Below are 9,423 nucleotides of genomic sequence, written 5' to 3'. Positions count from 1 at the left end.
TATATTGTCACCCTGTTTATTTAACTTCTATGCAGAGTACATCAAGAGAAACCCTGGGCTGGAAGAAGCACAAGCTAGAATCAAGATTGCCAGGAGAAATATCAATAACCTCAGATATGCAGATGACACCACCCTTAAGGCAGAAAGTGAAGAGGAACTAAAAAGCCTCTTGATGAAAGTGAAAGAGGAGAGTGAAAAAGTTGACTTAAAGCTCAACATTCAGAAAACGAAGATCATGGCATCTAGTCCCATCACTTCATGGGAAATGGATGGGGAAACAGTGGAAACAGTGTCAGACTTTATTTTTGGGGGCTCCAAAATCACTGCAGATGGTGATTGCAGCCATGAAACTAAAAGACACTTACTCCTTGGAAGGAAAGTTGTGACCAACCTAGATAGCATATTCAAAAGCAGAGACATTACTTTGCCAGCAAAGGTCCATCTAGTCAAGGCTATGGTTTTTCCTGTGGTCATGTATGGATGTGAGAGTTGGACTGTGAAGAAAGCTGAGCACTGAAGAATCGATGCTTCTGAACTGTGGTGCTGGAGAAGACTCTTGAGAGTCCCTTGGACTGCAAGGAGATCGAACCAGTCCATCCTAAAGGAGACCAGTCTTGGGTGTTCATTGGAAGGACTGATACTGAGGCTGAAACTCCAGTACTTTGGCCACCTCATACGAAGAGTTGACTCATTGGAAAAGACCCTGATGCTGGGAGGGATAGGGGGCAGGAGGAGAAGGGGATGACAGAGGATGAGATGGCTGGATGGTATCACCGACTCAATTCACAGGAGTTTGGGTGAACTCCAGGAGTTGGTGATGGACAGGGAGGCCTGGCGTGCTGCGATTCATGGGGTCACAAAGAGTTGGACACGACTGAGTGACAGAACTGAACTGAACTGAGATCCCCTGGAGAAAGACATGACTACCCACTCCAGTATTCTTACTGGGAGAATTTCATGGACAGAGGAGCCTGGCAGGCTACAGTCCATGGGGTCACAAAGAGTTAGTTACAACTGAGCGACTAACACAGTTCCCACTCATTAGCCTATGAAATTACCCAGCCCATAAAAGCTAACCACACCATATTTCAAGGCTGCTCTTGCACTCTGCAACAGCCCCCACTCTCTGGACCATGTTTCAAATAAATCCACTTCTTCACTGTTCAGTTACTCAGTCGTGTCTGACTCTTTGTGACCCCATGGACTGCAGCACGCCAGGCTTCCCTGTCCTTCACCATCTCCCAGAGTTTACTCAAACTCAAGTCTATTGAGTTGGTGATGCCATCCAGCCATCTCATCATCTGTCATCCCCTTCTCCTCCTTCCTTCAGTCTTTCCCAGCATCAGGGTCTTTTCCAGTGAGTTTGCTCTTCACATCAGGTGGCCAAAGTATTGGAGCTTCAGCTTCATCACCAGTCCTTCCAATGAGTATTTAGGGTTGATTTCCTTTAGGATTGATTTATTTGATCTCCTTGCAGTCCAAGGAGACTCCAACATCATGGTTTAAAAGCATCAATTCTTACTTATCACTTTGTCTCTCATTGATTTCTTTCTGTGATGAGACACCCAGAATCTGAGCAGCATTAGGTTCTGAAACCAGGTGTGTGATCTCAGTTGGAAGACTGTGGGTTTTGGCCAGGTTCAAGTACCTGTCATATGGGTTATCCAAGCAGGATTTTGGCCAGGTTAAGGTCCTGGCCATGTGGGTTCAAGGCCCAGTCTGAGGGGAATGGTTTCACTATCTTCATAATTTTTCAGACTCTGATGCTGGGAGGGATTGGGGGCAGGAGGAGAAGGGGAAGACAGAGGATGAGATGGCTGGATGGCATCACCGACTCGATGAATGTGAGTTTGAGTGAACTCCGGGAGTTGGTGATGGACAGGGAGGCCTGGCGTGCTGCAATTCATAGGGTCACAAAGAGTCGGACACAACTGAGCGACTGAACTGAACTGAACTGAAAGCTATTCTAAAAAAAATGATGTCTATTAAAAAAAGATATTGCTCCCAACCCCCTCCCCAAATCCCCCTGTTCTAGTCCAAGACCTTGCTGGTACAGAAAAAGGCACTATAGTGAGGTGGTCACAAACATGCGCTCTGGAGGCAGGAAGTCTGGGTTCAAATTCTGGCTCTGCCAGTCTGCTGTGTGAGCTTGGGCAACTGACTTCGCCTCTCTGAACCTTAGTTTCCTCATGTGTCATAAGTGGGTAAGAATAACAGTCAGTGTTGTTGTAGGGATCAAAGTGGAGACTTCGGATGAAGCTCAAGGCATTAAACCTGGCAAGGACAGTGATGCTGCTCCCAGGGGTAGGGACCCATCCATGAATACAAACTAGCCAAGCCTTTTCCATTCACACTGGAGCAACCCCGGGACAGAACATGTCTTTTGAAGATATCTATATATAGAAACGGCTTGATTTATTTGATGGCCCTATTGAGTCAAGGTGACTCTTAATTGGAAATGCCAGAGTTTATACCTGGCCACTGGGCTGTATCACTGAACTCCCAAAAAAGACGGTATGATTGCAATTTCTCTATGATGAAGCCACATTCTAAGAGGAATGTGGGTAAATCCAGCCCGAGGAACTGCAGTATGGAGAGAAATGTTTCCTCTGGATTTCTTAAGAGTTTCACAAAAAGGGGAATTCCTCGCCTCTCTTCCCCACCTATGAACTCGATAATAATGTTGCTCACCCTCAAGGTTGTCATAAAGACTCAGTGAGACAGTACATATAGACAGTGGAGCCCAGGGGCCTGGCAGAGGGCAACCACGCAGTCTATATGGACTGTTATTTACTGGCCTCCAACTGGGAGCTAATGCCAGACTATCACAGATTTGGAGACTGAGACTCAGGGTGGATAAATGACTTAGTCAACGTCAAACACAGGGTGAGTGGGAGACTCGGAGGTGTCCTTTTGAGCATCCTTTCCTGAAGCTGGGAAAGACTGAGGGCAAGAGAAGAAGGGGGCGACAGATGAGATGGTTGGATGCCATCACCAACTCAGCAGAAAACTCCAGGAAATAGTGAAAGACAGGGAAGCCTGGCGTGCTGCAGCCCACGGGGGTCGCAAAGACATGACTTAGCGACCGAACAACAACATCCTTTCCTAATTCCCACAGTGGTGATGGGTGGGCCAGTGGCAGCTCTGTGAGCAGAGAGGAGATTCAAACACATACTTAAATTTCTCCAGAGACTGAACTCTTAACTGGATTATCCTGTATGAGGGAACGGCTCTACTTTCGATATTTTCTATATCCTCGCAACAATCTACTAAATCATATCCTTGGAGCTGCCCAGGAAAGGAGAGCTACTCAAGTCCAAGGTGATCATTTTCCTTTGCATGCACAGTACAAGGTCTGCTGTTTGGGGGCATTTGTACAAGGCATGCAAACACTGCTGGCTGTAAATATTCATGTTGAGGACCATAGCTGGGCCATTCTCGGCGGAGCTGGGCTCAGGCTGACTCACAGATGGCTGTCTGAAAGATGCACGTGGAGGATGTGAAAGGTACCACTTGCCCCTGCTGTCCCTCCTGCTGCCTTCTGGATGGCTGGCCTGCTGTGGCCTGAGCTTCCCATATTTGACCTTCGTGGACCTGCTTCGGTCTCCTGCAGGCTGCTGGGAAAATACATGTTTCTGAAGGAGGCATCAGGCACCAGCCTTGTGGGCAGCTGGGATTGTTTTAAGTAGTAGTCCCGCCCACATTCCAAATTCGGAACCCAAAGGCTGGCTAGCTCCCTGCTCCAGCCAGAACACTGTACTTCCCTTGCCCTGCGCCGGAAAGCACTTTGTGCAATTAGAGAGCCCCAGAGGAAGGGAAGGAATTGTTACTCCATTTATGTAGGTTGGTGCAGCCTTCCTTGATCACGTGTCTCAACTTCCCTGCCCCGCCTCCATAGCATCTGTCTCATGAACGTTCTCAAAGCACCGTGGGAATAGTGCCCATCCATTTCTCAGCAGCTCTTTCTGAACCCGCCTTTCCTGTGCAGTTCCCCTAGCCTCCTGGGTCACATCTCTGGCCCCTGGGAGACCTAGGTGACAAATGCACTTCATTAGGGTGCACTGGTGGAGACACCAGTTCGATTCCTGGGTCTGGAAGATCCCCTTGAGAAGGGGTAGGCTACCCACTCCAGTATTCTTGGGCTTCCCTGGTGGCTTGGTCGGTAAAGAGTCTGCCTGCAGTTCGAGAGACCTGGGTTCAATCCCTGAGTTGGGAAGATTCCCCTGGAGGAGGGCATCGCAACCCACTCCAGTATTCTTGCCTAGAGAATCCCCATGCACAGAGGAGCCTGGTGGGCTACAGTCCAGAAGGGTCACAAAGAACTGGACATGACTGAGCACAGCACACAGCACCGGGCACACGGGGCATGGGACAAGGAGGGATCTTTGGTGGGGGCATTCCGCCAGATGACTTCCTAGGACGGAGGGGGAATGTATAAACTTGGGGGCACATCCCCATTTAATCCTGGCCAAGATGGTTTTTCCCAGTGCTGCCCTGATTGCCCACTAGTACACAGCGGGACCTCTACTGGGCACTGTGTGTGATGTACGTTTCTTGGTAAGATGGTAGGATTAAATAATGATGCATGGAAAGCATTAGCAGCTTGCCTGATACATGTTTCTGTTATTATTGTTTTGGTTGAAAGTTCATGCCCTAATTTATGCCAGAATGCGTCCTTTCTTCTCAATGCTCACCATCACCCACAAATGTTTACAAAGCTCCCATCTGGTACAAACCCATTATGGACCAGACGCAGCGGGTGATGTCCAGCTGTGGAAGAGAACTTCCTGACTGATTACCTAGGTGCCAGGCACTTTACCTGTGTTACTTGCTTCACCCCCCAAGAACCCTAACAGGGAGGTGGAATGACCCTTGTTTTATAGATTTGGAACCTGAGGTACAGAGATGTGAATGTTTCTCGCCTGAAGGGCAGAGCTGTGAGACCTCTGTGGCACAGAGTCCCTCGTGCAGAAACAGTGTCCCTGCCTTCATGAAACCGTGGTCTGTGGTAGAGCAGAGAAAAAAAGAACAACGTGTCGGAGTTGGTGACCCAAGTGAGCACCTGTAGGAGCCAGGTGAGCTCAACGGAGGTGGCCTTCACTGAAAACAGAAGTTACCAGGAAGTACCACCAAGCAGACACAGGAGGACAGTGGTAGAAGTAAGTAGACAGGACATAAAGAAAGAACTGGGGGAGTTCAGGTATCAGCTGGGCTTGAGGGAAAGAGGAAAGAGAGAGAGAGAGGAAATTCTGATGGAGGGCCAATTGCAGAACTTTTACTAACTAACCAAATGAGCTCAGACGTTGTTTTGCAGGCAGTGGGAAACCCTGTTGGCTTTTAAGGAAGAAAGTGATTTCTTTAAAAAGGCAATGCCTTGGGGAAATCCATCCATTTGTGTACCGTTATAGTTGGTACAAATGCTTCTCCTACTACTACCATTCTTGAGTGCATTTCTCTCTTTATCAGTCAGGCACTGTACTAAGCCTGCTAATGACTTATTTTACTGTCCACATGGCACTTTGTGAGAGGTTTTATAATCACCTCCATCTTTCAGTGTCCATCCCTCTATTTCCAGATGTTGGGATAGGGTGGAAGCGTTTTGCATTGTGAGATGGATGTGGATTTTGGAGGTCCATAGGGCAGACTGCAGTGGGTTTAATAGTGGCCCCCCCAAAAAAACTCACATCTACCTGGCATCTCAGAATTTGACCTTACTTGGAAACAGAATCTTGCAGATGTAATTACTGAAGGATCTAAGATGATATCATCCTGGGTTTATGTTGGGCCCTAAATCCAATGGCTGGTGTATTTGTGAAGGAGGAGAGAACAGAGAGACTAAAGGAGAGGAAGGCAATGTGACTGTGAAGCCCGACTGGAGCGATGGGTTGACAAGACAGGGAATACCAAGGGTTGCCAGGAGCCACCGGAAGCCAGGAGAGAGGCAAGGGACAGATTCTCCCTGGCCTCCAGAACCTCAAGTGACTATACTTCTGTTGTTTTAAGCTATTCAACTTGTGGCAATTGGTTATGGGAGCCCTGGGAAAGTAACACGTACTTTGCTGTGAGTAAGAAGACCTGGCTTTCTCTGATTCGGTCTGACAGAGCGGAAGAGGGGATGGTGGACTGGATCCTGGTTAGAAAGTCTGCTGTGGTTGAGAGCTGCCAACAGGGCTTCATCCACAGGAGTATGTGCTCAGGGCTGTGCATGGTGCCCAGCACACAGTAGGGGCTATAGGTAGGCCAGAGAGAGTGGGAACTGTCCATCCTACTAGGTGCTGATCTATGAATGGGCACACAACCACCTTGGAGATGGACCAAGTTAAAGGAGGGAGGTGCGAGAAGACAAGGCGTCTGGGTCAAGGTTTGGGGGCCAGGGGAGAAGTAGAGATTTCCCCCTCTCCTCTTTCCTTCAGCCATTAAACAAGGCGTGGCTAGTTTGGAGGCTATGACCTCCATCACACATTTCAGAAGACTTTAAATCTGCCTCTTTCTCTAGCCCAGAGAACTAAGATAATCTTAAGTGGCAGCCTACTGAACCTAAACCCTCATCACTCACCAAAAACATCCACACAACTCTCACAGCAAAAAGTCCTAAGGGGTCCCTCTGACTCTGAAGGGCCAGAAAGCACATTTGACTTTTTTTTTTTTAATTCTCATCTCTCAGCATAAGGAGAGATAGTAGGTATTTTTCAGATAGGCTGTTTTTTTTTTAATCAAAAGGAAATTAAAGATCAGGGAATGATGTACATTTCTTATGGGGAGAGCGGGAGACCTATTCCTCGCCTGTCTTAAAATAGCCTGACGGAACACAGTATTTGCATTATGCTTGGGGTCAGCTGCTCTGGGGACCGTGGCCCAGCCCTGCCTGGAGTGGGGAGCGAGGGGCTGAGTTTTGAGATTTACTGCATTAATGCTCCTCCAGTTTCTGTGGAGTAGCCACTGGAGAGAAGCTTGGCTGCAGATGTAGTGAAAGAAACACACGCAAAAACGCAGTATCAATAACTAAATATAACTCACATCTGAAAAGCCTTTCACTGCACCCGGAGTACTTTCCAAATATATTATCTCATTAAATCCATACAAAAGCTGAGGGAGGTGGGGTCCTCTCTCCCTCCTCTTATGAGGGGAATGGAGATTCAAAGCCCAGGCCTTGTGACTGCATGCAGTGTTTCCTTTCATCTACAGCTATGGTCTTCCACAGGCCTTCACAGAGCACTAAGACTCCATGGAGGTGCCCTGGGGACCAAGAGCAGGGATGTGCTAAGGCAATATCAGCTGCTGTAACACACCAATACCCCCGCCCTCTACAAATCTATTACTTAACACAATAGACATTTATTTTTCACTGTGTGAAATCCCAGATAGGTATGCTGGTTGGCAGGCAGTCTTCCCCACGATCATTTAGGGTCCCCAGTTCTTTTCAGCTTTTGGCTCTGCCCATCTCTCAGTCAGGGCTTCTCTGGTGGCTCAGATGGTAAAGACTCTGCCTGCAGTGCGGGAGACCTGGGTTCAGTCCCTGGGTCAGGAAGATCCCCTGGAGAGGAGAATGGCAACCCACTCCAGTATTCTTGCCTGGAGAATTCCATGGACAGAAGCCTGGTGGGCTACAGTCTATGGGGTCGCAAAGAGTTGGACATGACAGATTGGATTCTCTCAGTTTCTTTGCATTTAGCCTTCAGATGGGACAGAGTTTTATGGGCCAGGCCTGTGTCCCCCTAGCTGTGCATGCTTGGATCGGTTCCTTAGCCTTCGGGTCTCTTTGAATCCTCATTTCTGTAATGGAGATGAAAAGCCTTCCTCATAGGAGAAAATATATACCGTGTTTAGTCTCCTCATTGGAAAAAAAATATAGACCATATTTAGCACAGGAATCAGTACATAGTAGGTGCTGGATAAATTGTAGCCTGCCTAGGCTAACAGACACCTAGGTTGTGTGAGCTGATAGGAGGCTGGATCTGAGAAAGCAAAAGCCAAGGACACTGTGGTCATCCTTGTACCATCCTAATTCCTGTCGCATTTTCTGTCTCCATCTCCATCTGTCCTGACTTCCTCCATCCACCTCCTTCTGGTTAACATCACAGGGCTGGATTTTTCAACTGCTCAGATGGTTGTGGAAGGAGTCATGCAGACAGACAGACGGACACCAGGTGTCCCTGCTTCTGTGCTGCCTTCGTGCGGGTGATGCTTGGTTCCTTTCATGCCAGCAGTGCCCATCCAGCACTCAAGGAGCATTTCAGGGGCTCCTCACCTGATTCTGAAGCCTGCACACCTGTCCTGGGGAAGGCGGGCGACACCACTCTGTGTTGTCTTGGCTCCATCTTCATTCTCTCCTTAGGACCCTCCTCAGTTCAACACTGTCCCCAAGGTACACACCCATCAATTTCAGCACCAGGCAACAATTCTGTCCCAGTTTAAAAATGGTTGTAAAATACCAACATACACCAATGGTGAGACTGTATCTGACCTGATGTGGGCTATGGCATCTCCCCATCCTCGGGGGGCCTTCAGATTCACAGACGTAGGGCATCTGTGAAAGATGGGGAAATTTTCCCAGGAGCCATTTTGCTATTTTAATCACCCATTCTCCAATTATGGCCTCTGCTTCCTTTATCTCCAAATTCAGGGCCTCTCTGCAAAAGTTTTTGGGACAACGGAGATCATTTAAATGTATCAAACACAGAATTATCAGAACCGCATCCAAGGGGTGTTAAAGGCTATTTGCAAGATTTTGTGGTCAATTAAGTTTTGAAAGTATCAGGTTGTGCTATGCTGTGCTTAGTCACTCAGTTCATTTCCAACTCTTTGCAACCCCATGGACTGTAATCAATCAGCCTCTTCTGTCCATGGGGATTCTCCAGGCAAGAATAATGGAGGAGGTTGCCATGCCTCCTCCGGGAGATCTTCCCTCTTCCCAACCCAGAGATCGAACCCAGGTCTCCCACATTGTAGGCAGATTTTTTTACCATCTGAGTCACCAGGGAAGCCCAAGAATACTGGAGTGGGTAACCTATCCCTTCTCCAGGGGAACTTAATGACCTAGCAATCAAACCAGGGTCTCCTGCATTGCAGGGAAATTCTTTACCAGCGGAGTATCTGATTAATAACAACTAAAAAAAGATGTCTTTACTGCAGGATTTCTCAGAGCCTTTAATATGCTAATGTACATATGAAAAGCTAATGAAGGACTAGAAACATTTTCCAAGCTCCCCTCAGAGTTTCCATGAGACTAGTGTTCCCCAAAACACTACTCCCTCCCCCCCAAAAAAAATCTTTGGGGGAAACTCTGCTGTATCTGGAATTTCAGACTGATGGTATAGAAATACGACTCCTGCTTGCAGTGAGCCCACTGGGCAAGTATCCCTGTTGAGGGAAGAGGGAAGGTGAACTAAGTCTCTGATCATTCTTTGCCTCACTCTACCCAGC

This window comes from Bos javanicus, chromosome 17 (genome assembly GCF_032452875.1).
Source record: "Bos javanicus breed banteng chromosome 17, ARS-OSU_banteng_1.0, whole genome shotgun sequence".
Lineage (NCBI taxonomy): Eukaryota > Metazoa > Chordata > Mammalia > Artiodactyla > Bovidae > Bos > Bos javanicus.
Note: the sequence above shows the minus strand (reverse complement) of the source record.